This window comes from Struthio camelus, chromosome Z (assembly GCF_040807025.1).
Source record: "Struthio camelus isolate bStrCam1 chromosome Z, bStrCam1.hap1, whole genome shotgun sequence".
Classification (NCBI taxonomy): Eukaryota; Metazoa; Chordata; class Aves; order Struthioniformes; family Struthionidae; genus Struthio; species Struthio camelus.
Genome location: NC_090982.1, coordinates 36,346,539 through 36,369,549, shown reverse-complemented (window position 1 = coordinate 36,369,549; position 23,011 = coordinate 36,346,539). Strand labels below are relative to the sequence as shown.

The 23,011-nt window shown below is 43.0% G+C and overlaps 1 protein-coding gene across 1 annotated transcript in view; it reads left to right on the top strand.

The window, feature by feature from the left end:
• Nucleotides 1–23,011, top strand: part of LOC138064478 (tubulin polymerization-promoting protein family member 2-like) — a 109,162-nt gene that overhangs the window by 51,631 nt on the left and 34,520 nt on the right. The window contains exon 5 of the mRNA XM_068927304.1: nt 9,866–9,947. The gene's annotated coding sequence lies outside the window, so the exon portion shown is untranslated. The remainder of the gene's footprint in view (nt 1–9,865; nt 9,948–23,011) is intronic.

Here is a 23,011-nt window from a genome sequence, read left to right as displayed (position 1 = left end):
CAACTCTTTTGCTTGCTGCCGTAGTATGTCTGGCATGTACTGGAGCGCCACTAAAATGTTAATTCAGTGTAGTGAGAACTTCAGTTTGGTATAGGTAGTGATTAGTAGTCATTGCAATTTATGAGCTGTGAGTGGCCTATGTGAAGTGTCTTAGTGGCCTCTGTTGTGCTCAGGAATCGTTACACAGGCAATAAGCATGGCTAACGTGCAAGTCAAAGCGAAGGCAAGCAACCAGCTGTGACTTCTGCTTTTCACTAAATTCTCTTTAAAACTGTTATCTCATTTTTCCATGCCACCCCCACACCCTCAATCCGTTCACGTGCTCACTGCCTTTTTGGTCTGACTGAGCTCAGTGGGTCAGGGACTCTTTTTTCTGGTGCTGTTGCTACACCGCTTGGCACAGTGGTCCATGCTGTCCCTCCTCCCAGAATTCCTAAATGCTATGTTAATTGTATTGTTTAGCTGGTAATAACCACAAGGCTGGCGTGAGTTGGGGAGGCATGGAGGCATTGCGATGGTCTTTGTGCCCCAGAAGGGGTCTCTGGTGGGACGGATGGAGTAGGGCAGGTGGGATGGGAGTCTTCTCCTCTGCTTCTGCCTGTTTCGTGGCTGTCTGTCCTGAGGAACGAAATCCTGCAGGCGATCCAACCCCTTTCTCAAGCACTCGGTTCAGTTTCGGCACAGGAAAAAAAGAAAAGATCCAGTTGCGTGGTGACGGGTGAGGGTTGTTGCAAGGTTAGCCTCAGCACAAAGCTAACCTTTCCTTCCTCTCTTCTTCTGCTCTTCCCCCTCCTCCTGCTGAACCCTGCACAGAGAGATTAGCGATTAAACTGTAAATCCCCCAAGTACAGAAAGTAGTAAACCTCCCATCCCCTCCCCGAGAGGACGTGTATGTTGACAACAGCCTCATTCAATCTGACACCTGTTTCACTTTAAAACAGGCTCCTATAAATAGAGTGAATGTAACCCTAGGTGGCATTGCAAAATATTATGGAAAATGCGGCTTACAACCCTGCGAAGAAGGGGGAGTAGAGAGAGTGGGGGTGGGCAAAAAGACACTATCTACCATAAAAACCTGGCAGCTTCATGCAAGGGCTGTTGCTTTTAATTTAAATGCTCATTTCTTATTCTATTTTCAGATCCTCTCTGGGATTTTAGGAATGTTGAGACGTGCTGGTTATAAAGCCCTAAGTACAAAATGGTCACGGATGGCTGGAATGAGGCATGTTCTAATGGAAACAAATCACTTGTCAGTAAGCAGCCTTCAAACTTTTGAACAAAAGCTCAAAAGGGTCAGGGAAAAGACATGTTTGTTGACTTAAAATGGCTGGATGCAGGTCATCAGAAATGCATAGGCTTCAATATTGTTGAGGTGACTCTTCAGTGCTGCGTAAAACTGAGGTTTCAAACAAGGTTAAGTACTTTGATGGCAACCACAAATGGAACGAGCAACTTACATTAAACAGAAAGCTTGTACATGTAAAAACTGAAGTGTATATACTACCCAAGTGTAAAGTGTATATACCACTGCAAAAGAGCCTCACGGTGGAATTTGGCTGTGGGCAGTAGATTGAATTGTACAGACAAGAACGTTCCTGAGGAGGACTGTGTTACTTCTACGGTAGTTCAGAAGGGTCATCAGCATTACCGTAACATAAAAGCAGAGCTGTGTGATTAATTAGCCTTTAGGTTAACTGGCTAAAACAGTTAAAATAATGGATCTTAGCTTTATAACCAGCTGAGGATAAATCCAAATGATGAGACTGTTTAATCAACTTTTTGTAGGTTTAAACAGTTAAATCAAATTCTCCAATGTTGTTGTTAAGAATTTACGTTTGCTCCCAAGACCTATAATCTGGTTCAGGACTGCTGGCCCAACTATGATGAGGGACCAGCCCTCCTTTTTCATATTTTCTGTTGCTATGTAAAACTAATAAAGCCACTCTCTAATAGCTTGTATAATGTGAATGAATTATAGTCTTTGCAGCATATCGTTTTGAATCTCCTCTTTCTTCTGTAGCTTGGCTTCGTAAGAAAACGAGGCTTATGCAATCTTTCTCTGTCAGCAACCTGTCGGTCTGTTAGTCCCCCTTACAAGTAGCTTCTGAGCTTGCTCGGTTTTCAACTGAGCTTGAAGAGGGATTACAGATAATTACGTTTTGACTAGATTTGTGAAAATTGCTTTCTGCCTAGAGGAAGGGATGCAAAGGTAGCGTGGTGGGGAAGGCAGGGAGACCACAGGGTTAGCTGCATGGGTACGTGCACAGTCAGCAGGGAGCTCCCTGCCTTGTCCAGCACACGGTGTCCTGTGCGTATTGCGTATGTGCTAGGGATGCAGTGGGGAATGGGGGCGGGTTTGGGCAGTGTTCACTGGGGAAAGCAAGCTGGTGGGACAGAGACTTGCCCGCTGTAAGTAACCAGGTTGCATTTTGATGCTCGTGGAATAACTTCTTGTTCATGTGCAAAGCAGCAAAAGAAATGGGCGTGACTGTGGTAAGATGATGTGCGTGAACTTCAAAGCACAGGGCGATCATTGGTGTTTCCGAGGTTTACTCCACTAAGTAAACATTATTCCATTTTCAAAGGGAAGAAACACTTTCTTCAAGAGCTCTGGCTTGCTCAAAGGCACTGAGTGACTTTGCAGCAACCAGGTGCTGCAAAGACATATTTAAGTAGCTTTCTGTAGAAGTCGCTGTCTACCACTTGTCGTGGCCACACCAGAACTTGTCCTTCTGTGAGGCCCCAGAGCTGTGGGTGGCTTGTTGGGGCCTGCAGGTCACTGCTGCTGGCACTGCCAGGAGAGAACAATTCCTGTTCAAGCCTGGCACTTTTTTGACATCCTCATAGGTTGTTATATGTGGTGCTATGACAAACAAAGCAGCTTCCCAAAGACCCATGGTCACTGTGCTGTCCTTCGCAAGGCTGTGAAGCACCATAGCTGGCCTGCGTGGGATGCGGGGCTGCACTGCCAAGGGCGCCCCGGCGTCAGAACCGACTTGTTTAAAGGTAGTTGGCGTTTCCCTGCGTTGTGCTGCCGTGTTGACCTGCCTGGGATTTGGCAGCTAATAATCATTGCTGTTTCTTACTGCTCTCGTTTCTTGCCTTGTCCATCACCCAGAGGCCAGTCAGAGCCTACAGGGGAGGGTAATGCTCCGATAACGCTGTGCACTGAAGTGCTGTCGTCCTGAGGCCAGAAGCTCCAGCATAAACTAATGCGGGTATTAGGGCAGAGGAGGAGAAAGAAACGGAGCACAAATTGCTCCGGATACCATGGTTATTTTGTATATAGGAAGGCAGCAGCACAGGGAAAGTGAGTGGGGGCAAGTTTATTGAAGCAAATTTCCGCTGCATCTTCCAGTAAGACAAACTGATTTGTCTTTCCCCAAACGAGCATCAGATGGGGAAGAGCGCTTTTAGAAAACTTGAGCCTGATAGTGCATTTATTTCTGGGACAGAATTCTGTCTGCTGCTCATGTGACACTAATGTAATGTGCTTGCGCGCACACATACAGCGTTTTTGATTTTTATCGTGTGGCTGCCAAGGCATGGAGCGAAAATAACATTGAAACACGGAAGTTAAGCAAGCCATGGTAACACAATGGCTCCTCAGTGCTGTTCAGGGCAGCCCAGGTTTCTTTCTGAGCGTGCCACCACCAGGCACTAATGGAGGAGCGTCGGGGGCAAGTAGAGGGAACAGTGCAGCCTCCGGGCGTTTTGTCCTAAATGTCAGGCATGGCCGGTGTGCCCTTGCGAGTTCTCCGGTGTAGGGATTTAGCATCTTCAGTAATTGTCTTTCACAGAGTTGAATTTAGCGTAAATATGGTAATATCAAATGGGATGCTCATGGAGTTTTTCCAAATTACGGCAGTTGGTCTTATGAATAATTTCTCTCTAATCAGCTGAGTCTCTCTCTTTCCTCTGTAACTCTTCTTCTAATCTTATTTTCATAACTTGCTAGTTCTCTGACTTTCAATTAACACTTCATCTCAGTTCTTTACTTACACACAGTAGGTGTAGCCTTTTGAAATTCTTCTCTAATGTGATTTTAGTGCTGTCACTTCAGTTAGGGGCACAGTAATGACTAACCTCTGCTCCTGTAGCTCTGTTGCTGGGTTGCCTAATGACTTTTCACAACTTCTGGATTAATGCAGGTCAGTTGATAATTTGGGGCCACATGGCAATGTGATGCCTGGAAAAAATCCATTTGTAATATGAAAGCTCTTTCGGGAGCGTTGCATAATTTGAGAAGGGTTTTAGCTCATTAGCTAAAAGTCTGAGGAGTGATTGACTGAAGATGGGTAAACAAAACCTGATGATTAGGATCACTTCTAAAAAGTTTTTTTCTTTCTTTTTTTTTTTTAAGTACTTTTTTCATATACATCATCACAGTAGCCTCAGGTAATGATAGATATTTCAAACAAATGGTTCTGCTCTGGGGTCCTGTTTCTTGAGTCTCATCCTTTCCCGAGCCTCATTTTACATGTTGATACAGCGCACCTCCTGCTCTTAAGTTTCCTTGCTGAACGTGCCAGGTGTAGCGTTGCTGCAGAACCAGGGAAAGTCTTGTTACGCCATTTATTTCATTCTGTCACATTCTAACCTGTATGTGATGGGGCAGTAATCAACAGAGAAACAAAGTAATAAAATAAAAAGCGCAATTTTTTTTTTTTAAGCAAGGAAGTTTTAGGAAGCTGATGGAAGAAAAAGTAACAGCTAATATGTATAAGCTGTGAGTGTTCTTTCTGTCTAGGGTCTAAGATTTTTCCAGCCTGATGGCAAGACTTTTTTTCTTAGTTTATTACATAATGAGAATTCAAGATGAGATCATGACAGCCAGACCATAGCAGTTATCAGGGAGTGTCGTGGAGCACTGGTAGAGAGGGTCGTTAGGAAATTGTTTTTAAAAATAATTCTGGAATCCTGCCCCTGTTTCTGCTTATTTTAAGGTTCATATGCAAAGTGTTGAATGTCTCTGTCCTGAATTATATTGCCAGTGGATCCTCCCAGCTGATCCAGTAACTGTTGACTAGTAGGATCATGTTTCTATCTTAAAACTTTAAAAATAATTTAACGATGGCTATGTTTAGTGACATCATTTTAGCCCCCCCTACAACTTAAGTCTCCCTTGCACTGTGCCTCCGACCATACAACAGCTGTATTGTACTCATGTATGTCCCATAACTTCAGGCGTAGTTGAATTTTTCAGAAAAACGGAATTATACTGTCCAAGATCACTGCATCTCCCTCTACTGTGTAGGCTCTACCCTCTACTGTATAGGCTCTAGTTTCACTGCAGAAGTCCTTGAGCTTTCCTTAGTCTTCATACATCTTTGAAAAAGAAAATGTAAAAAGTTGTCTGTGGTATTTTTTAATAACATGATTTCCTTCAGGATGAACAGGAGATGAAATTGGAGACATTTGTTCTTCAAATGGTGTAGTGCCTTTGATATCACTTACATGAAGCAGTGCAATGTTAATAGGTTTAGTCTATTAATGAAGAATAGTGTTATTGCAGCAATAGTTGAAAGGTATTGATCTTCCCATTGGAGAGCTTTTGCACAGAGAATCTCTATTGTTTAGGGAAGAATATTTCTGAAAAACCTCCTATCATTCATCTTGCTTCCTTAGCTGCTCTGCTGTTTTCATGTGACTGTGCCTGGGTATCAGCACGTTAGCAGTTCTGTTTATAGTAAGATAAGATGCACCATAGTTACTGGCCAAAGTTTGCTCTTAGCTACGTTGCTGACAATTCAGGAAAAGTTGGCTGATGTCGTTGGTAGGCACAAGGCTATGAGTAGAATATGGTTGCCTTTTTCTATCAATCAGGGATCTCTCTTTGTTCATTTAAAAATATTCTCGTTTCATTTCCACACATGGTAAAAGAGTGTTCTTTACTCATGAGCCAACACCAGAATATTTTTCCACCAAATAAGAAAAGCTTTTGCTGCAGTCACTGGTGTTATTTCCTGGTGTGGATAGAAGGGCAACCTGTAAAATATGAATGTTGACTGTGAGGTCTCGTATGTCTCTCTGACATGTAACAGGAAGCCCCCCAGCTCTGCCTTATATGTCACCGGACAGTTAGTTTGGAGGACTCTATTGGAAGTTTTACGCTGTCTTTAGCAAGAGAGAAACTGGAGAACTACTCTTCTTCACTTCCAATTCAGCTACAAAGCAGCCGTATTTTAGCCTTCGTGACTGTATAGTAAAGGTGTCTGAGCGAAGTCTGCTCAGGGCGGTGTATGGATTTAGCAGTCCCTGGCATCTCTACCTTTGAAGTCCTGGTTGCAGACTGATCCTGCAGGTAAACCTGGCTGCGCTCTCAGTTTCACCCTGGAGAAGGTGGTTTTTAATCTGGTTTACATGACAGGCATGCTTAAAAACCTGTCCTGAGGTCTCACTTTGCAGGTGACAAAGCTGAGGTATTAGCAAAGAAAAGAAGTGATAAAACAACGTGTGTAATGAATCATTTGAGCCAAAGAACAGTTGTCTGCATCCTCCCAGGGAAGAACAGTAGCTGAACTGCTAGCAAGCACCTCTGGTCTATCGCTCTGGGTATTTTACAGGAGGCCTGGCTGATGGCTGCTGTGCAGCCGGGGTATAAAATTCGTTCAGGTTAATAACAAATTCAGGGAAAAGACAGCTAAATGACATGGCCTGACATGGCCTGTCAGACACAGTATTATGCTGGAAAGCCAAAAGGTGCTTTTGCTCCTGGCTTTCTGGCTCTCTTGTTTTGTAACAGCAGGCAAATCGCCTCCTGCCCAAGACAAAGCCGTTGTCAACCCTTGTTGGACAGACAAATCACTTTGGGAAGAGTCCGTGTTTCAGGATGTGCTCGTATGGTATCCAGCCAGGCCTTGACTGAGGCAGGAGCCTTTAACTTAATATGAGCATCTGTGCTGGATGTCAGCGCTACAGCGCAACGCAAACTGGTGTGGCTTTGAATGACGATTTGCTTGCCCTGTCTGACCTGTACTAGGTCTGGGAGACAGCTCCAGAAAATCAGCTTTCGTGGAAGAAATTAGGTGTATAGGGAAGAGAGGAGGAAGTGAGAGGGACCGCAAGACTGACACTGCTGCCTAAGTTAAAAGGATAAAACACAGTAATAGGTTTGAGATCAAGAGCAGAGTCTGATCTGAGAGCAAAGGCATGATGGTTATAGCTGACACAGTAAGAGACAGCAAATCAGTGGAGTAAAGGAGTTTGGAGTCCAAATTTTTCTTGTGTCCCCTATAGCAAGGGGCAAGTCAAACCACATCTCAATGGTACAAGTCAAGCATTGTCCCTCAGTTCCACGCTTAGCTCTCAGGTCTGGGGCCGTGGGATCATCATACCGGGGCTTTTGCCCTCTCTCTGAATCATAACCGATCTTGAAACCAAAAGTAATCTCTCTCCTGCTTGAATTAAGCTCTCTCCTCCTTGATCTCAAGTCCCATGGGAAAAAAATGGAAAACAAGCAGGTAATGGATCAATTTCTCCTCTCGTTTACTCAGTTGTAAGTATGAAGTGAAAATGGAGTGAGATAGTTGCAAAGCTGGTGTTCGTGAGTAGAAAACGGGGCCGAAATATTTTTCAGTCTGAGAAAGAGGAAAAGCTGGGCAACTGTTCATGAGGGCATTCGATCAATCTCTTGTGACAACTTAAAGAAGGATCAAGGGAAGAATGCAGAAAATGTTTTCACAGTATTACGTGGTATTTTATTTCCTAGCTACCTTGTTATGCTCTGGGCCTTCCACTAAAAGTAAAATAGTGTGAACTGACAGAGTCCAGAAAGAAGCAATGAAAATCATTAATGGGATAACGTCACTTGCTTTACCAGGAAAGTGCTTAAGGTTGACTGATAGAAAGTGCTGTGCTAGAGCCAGTTAGCGTTATGGATGGAAGCGTGTTTGTACAAACAGAGATTAACAAGATTGAGATTGTTCATTTGCCAAACAAGACAAAAGCGAAAATATGTCATGTAACCAACGGGATAGTACAGAGGTGATGGTTTAGTTACATTTGTTGATCTTTTCTCTAATGCAATCACGTAAGTACATGCAATGAAGTTCAAAGGCACAGTTTCCAAAAGGGAAGAGTACAATACTTCTAATGCACTACATAATGACCCGTAGAGTTTGATACTGTCAGGTGTCATGGTTAACATAAAGCACTTTGAGAAAAAAGGCGAGATGTTTGTGTCCAAACAAACTGAAGGAGGCACTTGAGCTCTATAAGCCAAATGGGCTGAGTTGTGGCCCCCTGAGGGCTGATGCTAAATGGGTGATTTCAATGCAGTAAGAAAAATCAGGTGCTTAACTTACTCCACTTATTCACCTGATTTGCCTGTGCAGTTGTAGTCCCCTTGCCAGCTGGCTGAGCTGCAGCTCTAAGTAGGGAGCACTCAGAGCAGTAACTCTTAAAAATGTGGCAGTGTGTGTAAAAATGAATAAATAAAGAAGCAAAGCGTCTGTGATTACACTAGCCAAGGAAGCATTGCTACATAGTTTTAGTTGATCACCTACTGACTTCCTCCATCATCTCTGAAGACAGGTCGTTCCATGAAATAGGATACCAGGCTGGAGGGACTGTGTATGTATCTTAAAGCAACTTGAATCTATTGCAGATTGTTTTTGCTATTTCGGAAAGCACGGTCGCATACTCAGTCTTGAAAGAAGGTGGGAATGAAGCCAATGTAGAATTAACCACACTGAATAACTTGCACATTTTCAATGAAGTCTTTCATGTATTCTCAGCTTTTCAAAAGTAAGCAAAGGCCAAAACTAGCCACATCAGTTAGACTTGCTATAATGAACTCCTGCTTCTCTGCAGCTCTGAATCTAAGCCACTATCCTCCACATACCACATCATAAGAAACCACTAACCCCAACCATGAGACCAGCACATTCATGTCTCTACAATATGTTCGTTACACTCACATTAATAAATGAATATAATGTTACAATGGCTGTGCTATTAAACAACACCTGTTCGATACAATGGAAACAAGGCACTCAGTGATTAAATATATTATCTTCTTGACAAAGCACCGCACAACTGTTTGGCTAGAGCTGTGAAGCAAATGGTGTATTTACATATGAAAAGGAATTTGTATACATTTGATGAATAACAGAATAATTGCAATATATGGCAAGGAAAAGCGATGTAAAATATTTCGTGTACTCATTACTGCTATTGCAAATAAGTGGGAAAGGTTCCTGCTTAGTAGCTGTGAATGTCCCTTTCTTGACCACTACAGTTAGGCAGAGCATATATAGGCAGTTGGAAGCATTACAAGAGTAAGTTTTAATCCTGGAAATCTTAACTGGAAAAGGTCTGGTAGGACTTGTTCACATCACCTCCTGGGCACCCATGTAAAATGGCTGTTTTGCCCACTTGATTTTCAAGGGTTTCAAATGAGGGTCTTCTACCATTTCACTTGAATATCTAAACCAAATTTTAATAACTTCCTGACAGTGATAACTTTTTCCCTTGTATTCAGCCAGCATTTTTCTTTTTTCTTGGTCTCATTTACATTAGTCTGGTTATTCCCTTCTAAACCACCCTCTGCCTCTCTGCCTCTGAAGAAGCAGCTGGGAAAAGTTAATGGGTGCGGGGCACATCCAGATGGGCTCTACACCTACTGCAACAAGTTGCAGAGTAGAAAGGAAGATCAAAGGGTTACATATAAAGGCAAGGGGAAATTCTAGTTTCCTATTTCAAGACCCCCACACCCTCCCACACAGGTACACCTCAAGGGAGAGACCTTTCATTGGTAATTTCCCCTGAAATTGCTGCTCCCAGCAGTTATCTGAAGCTGAAAACTGGACCCAAAAGGGGAGATGTTGTCCTTCCAGTGACCTTTTTTTTTTTTTTTCCCCAGGGATCACTCTTACTGGCTTGGCCGGGGAAGGAGGATGGCAGCTCTGGTGCGATGCAGTCATTTGAATGGGCGAGAAATAGAGGTGAAGAGACAGATTAGCAGACCTTGACTTTGTTCTCGCTGAAACGTGGGTTTTTTGGCGTATAAAAACGGTAGTAATGATATCTCACTTATAGTAAATGTATTCAGGTTTGTTTAAAAAAACAAACAAACAAAAAACCAAAGTGTTGTAAGAGCCAGGGAATAGTCCAAGAAAAATAAAGTTCTGTTTTGAGCGTAGGGCTTGAAAGGCATGCGGTAAATGACACCTGAGATCACATGCTAAATGAGTAGGATAAATGTAAATATTGAGTAACTGCCCGTTCTGTGGGCTAAGGCAGAGATCCAGTAGAAGACGAAGGTATGACCATGTATTATATATTATGTACCCACATGTGGGTATGAGACTGTGCTACTTAGCACTGTCACAGGGCCTGGGCTTGGGATGTGGAGGGAGGGTTAAATTAACAGGGAATGGAAAAGCTGAAGCCTGGTCCTTAATTTCCTCATGTTCAAGGACTTCCCTTTGGTAGCGTCATTGTTCCTTTCACAGTTTTCTTCTCCGGCCTAGTTTGTGAGTATAGAAAATAACCGTAGCTCCTTCTCAAAGACAGCTGGCCCTGCTGATTCCACAAAGCATATGACCTAAAGCCAAACCTCGCACTGTTATCTGACTTAAATCTTCCTTATGACTTGCTTAAATTAGTGACCCATCAAAGTGTGGCAGTGCATAATGGGCCTTTTTTCTATAAACACTTTTCCCCTTTCTGAGTTGGTTTTTATAGCTGGGCACTGCTCTGTACTACACACTGCACAAGCAATGAGCTCTGCTCAGTTCATAAACATGACAAAGAAACACTGATCATCCGGTTAAGATTTTTAAGCTAGCCAGCAGGGATCTCTGCAATGAGACCTTGCACGACATTTGTTCACCTGTAGAAGACCAGATCTTTCCTTGCCAAACCTTCAGCTCTTTGGTGGCACTGAGACAGTTTGCCCTTCCATGGAGGCTCAGATAGGAGGGTGCAAGTCTTCTCACATGCACAAGGAGGCCTAAAAGAAGCTGGTCCTCTCATCTGAGAAGATGAGTAACCACAATTTTTCTTTTCTTACTGACTTTTGTCAGCATGCTCGTGGTTTGTGCTTTGGAGTGTAATGCACAGCAAGCACATATGGGCTAGTGAGAGGATCTACAAGTGCTAGCGCTTTTGTGCCTGGTGAATAGGACCAGAGCTGGTATAAATGTAATTTAATTTTGCTTAATTTCACTTTACTTAGCAATAAAATGTTACTTATTGTAATAATAATATTATTGTTATTTACAAACATACCTAATGTGTTCTCAAAACTAGATACCACAGGTATGCTGATCAGAAATTCCCTAAATGTGAGGGAGAGTGAGTGGGAAGGGTTATTTTCTTTCCCCCTTTTTATGACTAACTGGAAGGAAAGGAGAAGTGACTGCATTGAATTCTTTTCTTACATGAATTTCTGTTTTTTTCAGTTTCTCATTTCTTCCTCATTTAACTTTTAAAGGTTAGCAACATTCAATAAAGCTAATAGCAGCATAAAAAAAAAAAAGGCAGATGTTCCTCCTTCAGATATCCCCAAATTCTCATTTTCGCACAGTTTGTTGCATCGAATGGCCATAAGAAAAAAGTTGGACAAAGAAAGACCTTTAAGTTCCTGAAGTTTTTAAAAAAATTTTTCAAAGAAAAATAGGCAATTGTTCAAAATGTCAAATGATAAATGGGCAAATTGGATGTTTTTATAATAGTTCAGATCAGTTCTTGAACAATTCAGATTGAGTTTGTGGTCATGGACTAAAGAATGCTGCGTCAATATCAGTATTAATATCGGACTCAGTATAATATGTCTACTCAGCTACTCTGATTTATGATAATGCTCATCACTGTCAAGAAATAGCATAGCTATAGAGAAGGGAAGATTCAGTAATAGGTCCAACTTTAAATTATAGCTATCATCCAAAAAAGTGACCAGGATAATGGGAGTTTCCCATGCAAATGCGCAGGCCTAGGGCAAATGTGTTCCTGTAGTCCCTTGAAAAGGGTTCAGATCTTTTGGTTTACTGTAGAGGGCGTTATCTTTTTTCCTTATGTCAAGGATGTAAGGTCACAAAGTAAGCAAACTCTTGCTGCGTTCTGGTTTCTCATTTTGCCTTGAGCACCCAGTTGTTAGTAGATGATGAGGTAACTCCGTTAGTAAGCAAATAAACAAGAAGGGTATTAATGCTAAGATGACCCAAGAAGAGCAGCTGGAAGGCAGGGAAGGCATATTTTCTCCCACTTGTCATTGGGCCTGTCAAAGCTTAAATCCCAAGTTTTACTCAGTAATAATATCAGATATCCTTAATAGGAAAAAAGTGTGGCCATAGCACAGTAAGACAGCAGATGTTATGACGGACAGTGTTCGACTGAGGGTGTCGAAATTTTATGAAGGTGTGAATTCTGTGGCTCAGAGTGTCCCTGTGCAGCCAGATGTCCTCCTCCGCAAGCCAGTTCGGCACCTACAAGCTGGCTGCCTGGCTTGTTTTTTTCTCGGAGGTCCTCTGCAAAAGGAAAAGCTGATTAGCTTATGATCCAGGCAGACTGCAGTACTAAGCACTACTGGTAAATTAAACTCATTTAAATTCTGCTCATAAAGCTTTTTTCTTTAAAAAAAAAAAAAAAAAAAAAAAGAAAAAGAAGAGGTTCTGATATGTTGTCTGTTCCAGACATGCTACCTGCTCTCCCCGTGCCCCAGTTTAGGGTTTTAATTGAAGTAGCTGTGTGTAGCTGGAAACAGCTAGGTCTAGATTTTGAACTATAGTGCCTAATGCTGCTTTCTCAAGCAGGTGGGATTGGCATACCACATTTGGAGCCGAAATGCACTGGAGGCTTCTGTCCCATGGGCAACTTCCCCACCAGCAGCCCCACTTACTGGGCTGGCACGAGGGAGCAGGGTTTGGCTACTGTACAGCAGCGTGTCCATGTCCATAATGTATAGAAAGATAAGTTGCATATCTTATTTGGCATTGCCATGTACTATATTTTTCAGTCTTTCCCCCCCACCATTTTTTGACTTGAAAAGGCATGTCTTTCACTGTTGATTTTATCTTTTCCATTGGGCAGATAGTCTTTTTTTTTTTTTTCCCTCCCCCCATGTTTCTCCAGATTGTTTAAACTGGGTTTAGCGATTTTAACAGACATGGGAGATGTCACAGTGAAAGCCCCGGCGCTGAAGTCCTGTGCTAGTTTCATTTACGCAGATCGCGACGGTACGATACTCTGCGCCTGCGGCAGCCAGCAGACCTCGGTCGCGTTCTGACCAAGTCAAGGGCAGATTGTGTGTATACGAAACTAGTTTGGGGTTTTTTTTTTTTGTTCATTCTTTTTTTGAGCTCTCCTCTAAGCCTGCTAATGGTGGCACCATTTGTACTACGCTGGTACCGCAAACAGGTCTTGGTAGGGCGTATACCAGTGCGCTTTGTATAGGGATCACAACACCAGCCACTAATGACCTAAGATAGCCCAGTGCTCTAGCAAGCGCCTTTAAAAGCCTGTTGTCAATCAGTTTAATTAACTAATCTCCCATAAAGTAACCACAAAGAAAATCATAACTGCATAAAGACTCCTGTAGCCCCAAATACAGTTATGCATGGATATGTATGTTTGTATTTATACAACGCCGGGTGATCAAGGGTTTTATCTGAATGGACCCAGTAATAATGCAGTTGCACAGAGATTCATTTTCAATCGCAGTGACAGCCTGCCTCTCTAACAATGATAAGTAAACAGCTTTGCAAGATTTTTATCCACATTTAAAGAAAAAAAAACCCTCTTAGCTCTTACAACTTAGGAATTAAAAATCTTCTTGACTATTTTAACGTCAGTTTTAAAAGGGCTAGGAAAGCGGCAAATACAGAGTGCAGTAAATCTGTGGCATGGCAGAAACAATCAGAAGAGTAAAGAGTAATGATTAAACATTTAATCAGAAGCATTATACTTTGTTGTGTTCTCATTGTAGCTGCAGGAAAAGATGCTGTAACAGATCTTTAAATAGAAAACCTAAGGCTAAATTCTACTTCATCCATCAAAAGCAGCTGCTAGGAGATGACCTAATTTTAGCGGCTTATCAATTCCTTAGTGCTTGTTGGTTGATGTAACTTTGATCCTCTGATGCTAGATGACTTTTGTGCTGAATATAGCTAGAATTTAATGTGAATCTTTTGGATGGCTGCCCAGCCAAGCTGCATAATCCAAACAAAGAGAGTGAGCAGTACATGATTCAAGCTACTCACGTGTACAATAATACAAATATATGTATCCTGATTCCTTTGGGCAATCAGCTACATGTCACCAAGCACATATTTCAAATACAATGTCCTTGGTTTTTTTTTTTTTTTTTTTTCAAACAATGCTTTGCTTTTCATTGGAAAAACAACACAAGATGCAGTGAGACTCAGCTGCTGCCAAGAAATAATGATAGAGTCAATAATTGCAGGACGTTTTTAATGAATGTTTTCCAAGCAAATCATTGCCATTTCAAAGGGCTGTTATTTCTATTTATGTAGAGATTAGCCTACATGTTATCAAGGAGAGGGAATGGTGCTATGTTTTTTACCATTAGCTTTTGCAGAGTTTTTAAGGATTTTTTTTTTTTACATTAGAAAATGCCTTTGTCTCTCTTTCTATCTTCCTCTTTATCTAGACTGTAACTTGTTTTCCTTTCCTTTCTCTCTTTCTCTTTTGGCTCTTCAGTAAAACCATCTGTGACACACATGCAAGTTGCTGGGTGTGTGAGCAATGCTTCACACATATTTACTTGCCCTACTTGGCATTATTTGCTAGTCATTAAAGATTATACAGGAGTTTTTTTCATGTCCTATTTTTTTATTCTCTTAGCAAGCTAAGGTGGAGATGAGAGAGTGGTCAGGCTGTTGTACAGCCTTTTCTTTCTGGGGGAGACGGTGTCTCGAGTTTAGACTGGGGAGGATTAGACTGGAAGGATTTCTGGGTTTTCTTCCTGGCACTGACAATAATTCATTGTGTGAGCTTAGGCCAGTCACTTAAGGCCTGTTTTTCACACTCCAGTTGAAATAAATGGGAACTGCATGTGCTCAGCACCTCTGCAAACCAGGTCATTTATCTCTCTCCCTTTCATGTATGCATTGATAAATATAACAATTCTCTCCTTTGCATATGCAAACTGGGTAGGAGGATACAAATATAGGCAGTTAAACATGCAAATCCCTCATTTTGATGCACAACTGTCCGTTACATACAAATGCAGAAATCCCCAGTTGTAAGCCCTGCGTTCTTTTTGGGGAAAAGGGCCGTAAAAACAAAATCTATACAGACTTGTCAGGGAGGCACAGCTGAGATCAATATGTTTGTGCAGCTTCTTTCCTATAGCATCGCTTCTGTTAAAAATACTGTTAAACCATAATCATTATTTTAGCCTACTTTATGACTGGGGATTAAACTGTGTTGTCAACTTGTGGATGCCTTGGGCTTTGCATGCTAATTGTAGGTTATTACAAGACCCAGTGTTACGCTGTTTGACACACTTTTAGCGTCTTAGGTGGGCTTAATCATCCTTTCACGGTACCTGTATTTCTTCACTGATAATAAGGGTGTCCAAAGTGGCTACCCTGCAGCTCAGATTGCCTCAGTAAGATGCCTAAACTGAGACAGGTTAAATCTCAGCCATATGGACATACAGAAAGGGCCAGTTCTGGCAGACAAGGCTAGGAAAAGCAGAAGAAAGGGTAGGCAGTCGGATTAAAGTCACTCTGCCTAACCCTGCTCAAAAAAACCCCAACAATCAGAACTAGTTTCTTCAAGGGAGATGAGAGTGATCACTTCAGTGGTGCTGATCTTGATATAAAAATTGCCGTGGCCCCTGGCTCTGGTGTCCTGCGCGGGTGCGAACCTGCTGGAAAGTCCGGTGTGCTGAGGGTCTGCCTGGTGGCCACGAGCTGCTGTCCACCAGGTCTCTGCTGTCCGGATGCTTTAAAGTGAGCCAGGGTCACCCCGCGTTGCGTGAGGGGTGTCTGTACGTCCCAGAGGAAGCCTTTCTGCACGCGGCCCCGCGTGCCGGCCGTGCGCTGGGGAAATGGTTGTGTTTCCCTTGTGGGAGGGCTTGTGGCACGCGTACAACCCCCAGCTGCGGCGCAGTCTGCAGCGCGTGGCCCGGCCGGAAGACCGGCCGCTCTCGTGGTGCAGCGACGAGCTGAGCCCACGTCTCTCCTGCTGTTGCCTAAGCACCGGCCTTCCCAAACTGAACCCGGCAATGGCAGCCTTGCGTGTAACCGTGCTCCTACCGGGAGTCTTCAGGGAAACCAGACCAGCTTAAACGTTTATGACCCAATTTTGTTCCCACTGGGCGGAACAGATTATTATCTTCGATGGAAATAATCTTAGATGCTCTGGAAGTGTGAGAGAACAAATAGACAGCTGCTGCCATTAGCGAAAGAGCGATGTATTTTGAGAATGGAGCTGGCAGCCAGGCACGCCAGGCGTTTCGTGCGCGGCCTTGGGCAAATCCCTTATTCTCCCTGCCGCTCCCTGCTGCGCCTCGCTGCGCAGCAGAGACGAAAGTTTTCTTTGCCTTCCTTCGTTATGGCTGTGGGTGAGGATTAAATAAATGACCCCAAAATTACGGCCGTTAAAGGCAAATATAATTATTTCTTATGATCATCAGGAGCCTCTTGCTTCTGGTCAGTTCCTTGGCTTCTGATGGTTCGGTTAAATATTCGTATTGACTGGGGAGGGGGATGCCGGGTTTGTGGCTCTGTGCTTCACTGAGGCTTTTGTGATCCTTATTACCGCTGAAGAAAGCTGCTGCTTCATGTGGTGTTCTCCCGACGCGTTTCAAGCGCTGCCGGTGATTAGCCGGTGTTGCACGGTGCCACGCTTTATTAACGTCAAGGTAGCATTAACCAGCCAGGGCTAAGAGCGGCGAAAGTGCGCGGCGGCCTCGCTCGCGGGGCGAGCTGCTAAGCAACGTCGCCGGCTGGCCCAGTTGCCTGGTTTAGGCGAGCAGCCGGCTGCGGCGGGGCTGCCCGGGGAACCCAGATGCATCTCATTAACCTCGATGTGGCGGCTCTGCTCCTCTACCTGTACTTAACCCACATTCGCTAGGTCGGTGCGTGTGGCTTAGCCTAGTTGCTGATTATCCCTGTGTGTTTTTTTCAGCCCGCTTGCCCACTTTGTGAGCGCGAGGTAAATGAGTCCACGGTGCTGTGCAGTATCATATTGCCCGAGCGAGCACTGCCTTTTAAATCCAATAGCGCATAACGTATTTACAAGAGCAGATGTGATCAAATATATGTAATGACCCTGAAATGTTTTTGGAGGCCGACTTGTTCTTCCGACATCTTTGAACTCACAGAATGCGTTTGAGTATTTGACTTTGCTTTTCAACATGTGTGATAGCCAGTGTAGACATGGATCCATGCTTTAGACATGGATTACTCCTTTTTGAGACGTTAGCACTGAGTGTTGCTAGCTGATTGCAAACGAGCTGTTAGCAATTTGAAAGTACTCAAATTTTGAAATGTTTATTTAATGGAACCAATATCCCAACTAATGTTTGCTAGAGGCAGTATGAAAAAATGCGGATACAAAATTGGATATAATAAAACGCATAACCAGTCTTACCCTGCTTTCTGGTTTTTATATTTATTTGTAGTTTATCCATGAAGTGCAATTATGTATAAAGCTCACGCTCGCAAACACTTATGCTTTGGGCCAAATTATGTTGCTCTGTCGTTGCGTGTAACTGAAAACCGCGTTTGACCCCATCTGTGTCCAAAGTACTATTATTGGTTCCTGCAACCAGACAGTTGTCTATGGAAGAACAGCATAAAACAGCAGATTCACTCTCCAACCAGTGCACAGAGGTTTGTGGCCATTTTTGGCTCTTTCAGAGGGATGAATCCTGTCTGTGTGTGATGAAAGTACCCAATTCGATCACAAGCACACAGTCGCTTTGCTCGCAGTCCCTGAAGATCCACCCATCCATCTCGAACTTTGGAAAACAGTGTGAGTGAAAAAATGGTTTGTTAGTCAAGAAAGAGTCTCCCCAAATGCCTTACCTTGCCTTCCACCTACATGTTAGGCCTGCTGTGCTAGAAATATAATGTCAGCAGTGGTTACTTACTTTATCGAAACTTCAGAAGCAAGCTAGTTCATGCTGGTTCTGCTCCTGGTAGTGCGGCAGCCACCATCAGATTGGTTTTGGAGCAAAAGTCTGCAAACCCGTGGTTCTTCCTGGAGTGAAATCAGCGAGGACCAGCTGGGTGCCGCGGGTGGCTGCAGAGCTCTGGAGACGGCCGAGCATGGCTAGGAGACCTTGGCACAGGGGTGCCTGGCGTCTGGCCTCAGCGCGGTCCTGGAAAGAGCTGCTCACGTGTGGTATCTACTGGTAAGCAGGGCATGAACCCTGGTCTTTTGAATCCTTGACCAGGACCTCAGGTAATGCACCATCTTTTTTACTTTTTACTGAGGTTTTAACTTGCAGAACTGTGAAGAGCCAGGGCATCTGCTGTGAAGACTGTGTTTCAGACAACTGTGAATTTCTCTGCGGTTGTGGTGATTTGTTTTGTTAAAAAAAAAAAAAACAAAAGAAAAAAAAACCAGTGCTGCCATTGGGAGGGTTGTGACAGGCCTAGGTTTTCAGAAGCAATTTCCTTAGCTTATTTTATATTTTTATTTTCTTAGAGCTTGAGTAAGTTCAGGAAATGAGACTTGTGTTAGTTAAGAATGCCCAGTGTCTTTTTTGGAAGGGAAGACCCAGGCTGTGCTGCATTGCCATTAATGGAAATGAGAGTTAAGAGCCTAATCCTTTTGCAGCAGGGAAGATTAGAGCATATTGTGAATATGATTTCAGGATATATACTAGGTTCCCCAAGGGTATCTCATCAACAGCAACTTCAAAAGTTACTTTTATGCCACTTCCACTCAGCTGACAAGAACACTTGACATTTTGAGAAGGTTTAGAATAGAAAACATTAGCAGTTCGTGTTGATCACGTAACTCATTGGCAAAAACACCACTGTTTAAATATCATGTTCAGTCATCGCTGGATGGCAATCTAATGAGCGTAAAAGATAAGTACTTCTCACAAGTGACTTGTTTTGTAACTTTTACAATTACAGACTTGCAGAAATGAAAAACGTGGATGGTTTCTTCCCCCAGAATACCATTTTCAAGCAGACTGTCCTGTCTTGACAGGAACTCTAAACAGCTGGGAATAAATGGTCATGGTTCTACCCTTTCTCTTCAGTGAAATCTCCATAGGAATTTTTCCTGAGTATGAACGGGAGGAGCCATGTTGCTAATATCAGAGTTGCTGAGCATGTTCTAGCTCGTCTTTGAGCACCTCCGGCTTTATGGATTTAGCCGTTATAAAGTAGCAGCATTCCAGCTATTCCTCAAGTAAAAGCAACTGTGATGCTCTCTTTCCTCCAGCTGACATAATCGCTGCTTGACTTTTCCTCTAATTGAACTGACCAGATTTTAGGAATCAGAGTTTGGCATGGATCAAGGAGTGGGATTGCTGATGCCTTCAACTCACTTGTTTATTTAAGTTTCCAGTACATAAGCAGTTGAATAAAAATGACCTTCCCCTAAATATTTCTGAGAGTGGCTATACTATATTAGACTAATGACTGCAACATGCAGAAAGCCAAAACAAGCGTTTTGCCAGTATCAACAAAAACGACGAAAACACAGTTTGCAGCAATGTAAGAATTATTGCTGCCAGCTTGCAGTTCCCAAGTTAACTCTTGATGAAGTTGTAAATTGTGACAATGAATACTGTTTCTATCTTGAGCCACATTGTGGGCCAATTTCTGCTGTCGTAAATCGAGACTGAAACCAGTGCAGTTAAATAGTTCTACCTCTGTCTGACTGAAATCAGAATTTTCCTTCTCGCAAGCAAATAATCGTGATGAGAGGCAAAAAGGCATTTGCTGATTTGTATTGCAGTTTCAACCCGTTCAGGTAGAGAGGTGGAGTAGTGCAGTGACTCACTCTGGGAGGTAACTTACACCAAGATCTGCGGTTCAGAGCTTTGTTTGCGAACAAGGAAGTATAACAAATCTAATTTCAAGCTCCATTGGAAATTGAGGGGAAGCAAACAACGTCTGAGAAACAGAAAGCGAGGAAGGGATAGGGGAAAAATTTAGGAGAAAGCAAGAGAGGAAAAAACCTGGTATTGTTTATCTGAATCCTCCCTAAATGTCTTCAGAGACTTGATTTCGGACCATCCTAGTTTTAGCTTTTTAAAAACAAACCCTCCCTCTTATTTTAAATAGGGACATGCCAGAATTAGAAGCACTTATCCAAACCACCCAGGCTTTGACTTTCAGGGTTCGGAAAAAAACGGGACCTGGAACTGAAACAGCTTTGGTCTGGGTTTTGCAAAACCCAAACCACGCTCTTTTTTTTTTTTTTTTTTTTTTCCATAGCCAGTCTAAAGCCTCAATCAGAGAACTAGCAACGAATGCGTGAAAACAGCACTCTAAAGAGAACGACTGCAACTCAGCTACCTCGTTCTGTGCAGCACTGGCTCACGGGATACGGGAGAGAGAGCAGCGACGTTGCCACCCAGGAATAGCTGGGGAGGGAAGCTGGATCGGTCTGGGAGTGCGGCGTATCGGGTCAGACTGATGTAATGGCAAGGCTGTCTCCACGCGCTTCCCTTGACGTTGCATCCCGAACCTATCTGCGCTAGATTGCTTGCGTCTTGGCTGGGAATAGCTGAAAGTCTGAAACCTTTTCAAGTATAGTGTGTGTATCCTGTTTCACTTCATTGCTTTGCTTCATTACTATGGTAATCTCCTTCACTGTGTGTGTTTATAGAAAGCTTGTTCTCCAGGTTAGAAAACAAGAATTGCTTTCATTGTTGGGCTTCTTCCAAGCTCCGTTGTTAATTATAAACATATTTGCTTCAAACCTTTTTCACAACCTTTTGTTTGGAAACTTGACTGTTTAAAACCTGGGTAACATTGCAGTCCAGGCTTGCCAAAGGCTATATTGTCCAAGGGGAATGATATTCAGGATGAAATGCTTATCTGTTTTCTCCCCTGTGCAACAGTGCCTCGTTACTGTTATATTTGCAATAGGAAGAATTTTCTATTCTCAGCAAATCTTATATACCGCACTTTCAACATCTAATAGCCATTAAAAAGAAATAAAGTTCAAACATATTTTGCTATCATTGAGTTTGGATTAACTCCCCCTCCACCTTCCAAATCTTGATGATTTTTTAAGAGTTATCTGCCAGGGCTCTTGCTAAAGTTCTCTGAGCAGAGCAAGCCATACTTCTACTCATAATGTCACTACTTTCAAATGAGAATATTCCTTATCAAAACATGCCCACTAACGATCAGGTTCTGTGGAAAAGATGAAAAATAGCTCAGGAAAATTCCAGACAGTTTTAGTGCATTTGTCATGAGACAAATTTCCATTTTAGGAGTATTCCACTAATCCTTTCAATTTCTTTTGATCTTCTCTTTTGAACTCTTTTAGAATAGTCACAAACTGTTTTGTCTTTTCCAGGTAGAATAAGGAAGGATTGTTATGTGTATCCCTGGAGTGTCTGGGACAGAATTGTTACTGAGGAGAATGCAAGTCAGGTGTGCTTCAAATATTTTCCTGCATGGGGTCAGCTGAATGCTCTGGGACATGTTTTGAAATAAAAGAGTATCACAAAATTGTAAAGTCTAACAGCATCTTCCTCACCATGCAAAAGCTCTGTACAGAACAATGATTTGCACAGAACAGTGATTGAATATTATTTCCTGTAACAGACGCCAGATTTTCAGATACTGTGTAGAAGACAAGTATCTTCTGCTGACTCGCTCTCATCTTGCTCCATCTTCATCTATTACAGTATGTCTGCTCAGTATCAGTCTTGGATTGCTACTGCTGCTGTCACAACTGTCCTATTGCAATTCCCTTCTATGGAGGGGGCTCAGGCCCGTCTTAAGTATTATGTAAAAACAGGTGAAATTCCCACCTGCTCTTTTACGCACTTTTTCCTAAGCAGGAAAGGCTGAGTTCTGCATTTTCTTGTTACAGTTTGAGCTAACATCGAAGATAGACTCATGGGTGGGTATATATCCAATACATATATTGCACTCTGAACAGGTGGGAATAGCTGTAGCAGCTCATTAATTTTATTGTTCCACTCTTGTTGCCGGAAAATTACATGCTGCTTTTCGCTAGCCAGTCTTGAACTGGAAGAGCTGCCAGAAACTTACCCTCCGTTTTCATGTAAGTGGTATAAGGTCTGAAATGCGGGAGTTTTGGGGGGACACATGCATCCACTGGCATCTCTGAGGGAGAAATAGAGCCATTTAATTGAACATGTCCAAACTCACTGTGGAAGAGTTCTGCCATCAGTAATGAATGTGAGTCTTATCCTTTGAGCATACGGCTACCGGCATTTGCTGGAGTCTGGTGGACGGGATAGTTCGGTCTACGAAGGCTGAAGCAAAGGCAATGTGCAATTTTGTATGCTGCTACCTGGAAATCCTGTATGGGAACATACCCTGGCAGTGATTGGAGAAGGCAGACGGTATCTGTAGGAATACGTGCTGGCTCGACCTTCCTGAGAAACTGGGATCACTAGTGATGCACTAGAACTGTAAAACACCTGTCTGAACCTGTGAAAGAATTATCACAGAGAAGATTGATGAGATTTTGATATTCCGGGCAGAAACAAAGAAAAGGCCCTCAGATGTCCCTACTCTTTCTGCCTATCATCTGTTTCTATCGTAAGTGTAGGGACGCTCTGTCTTTTCTGGCTCACAGTGGGGTTTCCTCTAAGGAGAACTGTTTAAATTTACAGAGCTTCTCAGGAGATGAAGTATCTTACGGGAACTCAGTGCCAGCGTAAATGAAAAAGTGGTGATATTGGGTATAGGGATGGATGTTTGGTGTTTATAGCATCACTGATGACTTTTGGAGGACTGGAAATATCTTTAGGCCTGATCCCTGGCATCCGTGCCTAGGAGCAGAGCAGATGGACCTGGTTTGCACTACCCCATATCATCTCCTGCTGCCTGCAGGGAGGCTGGAGTTACTCTTTGTG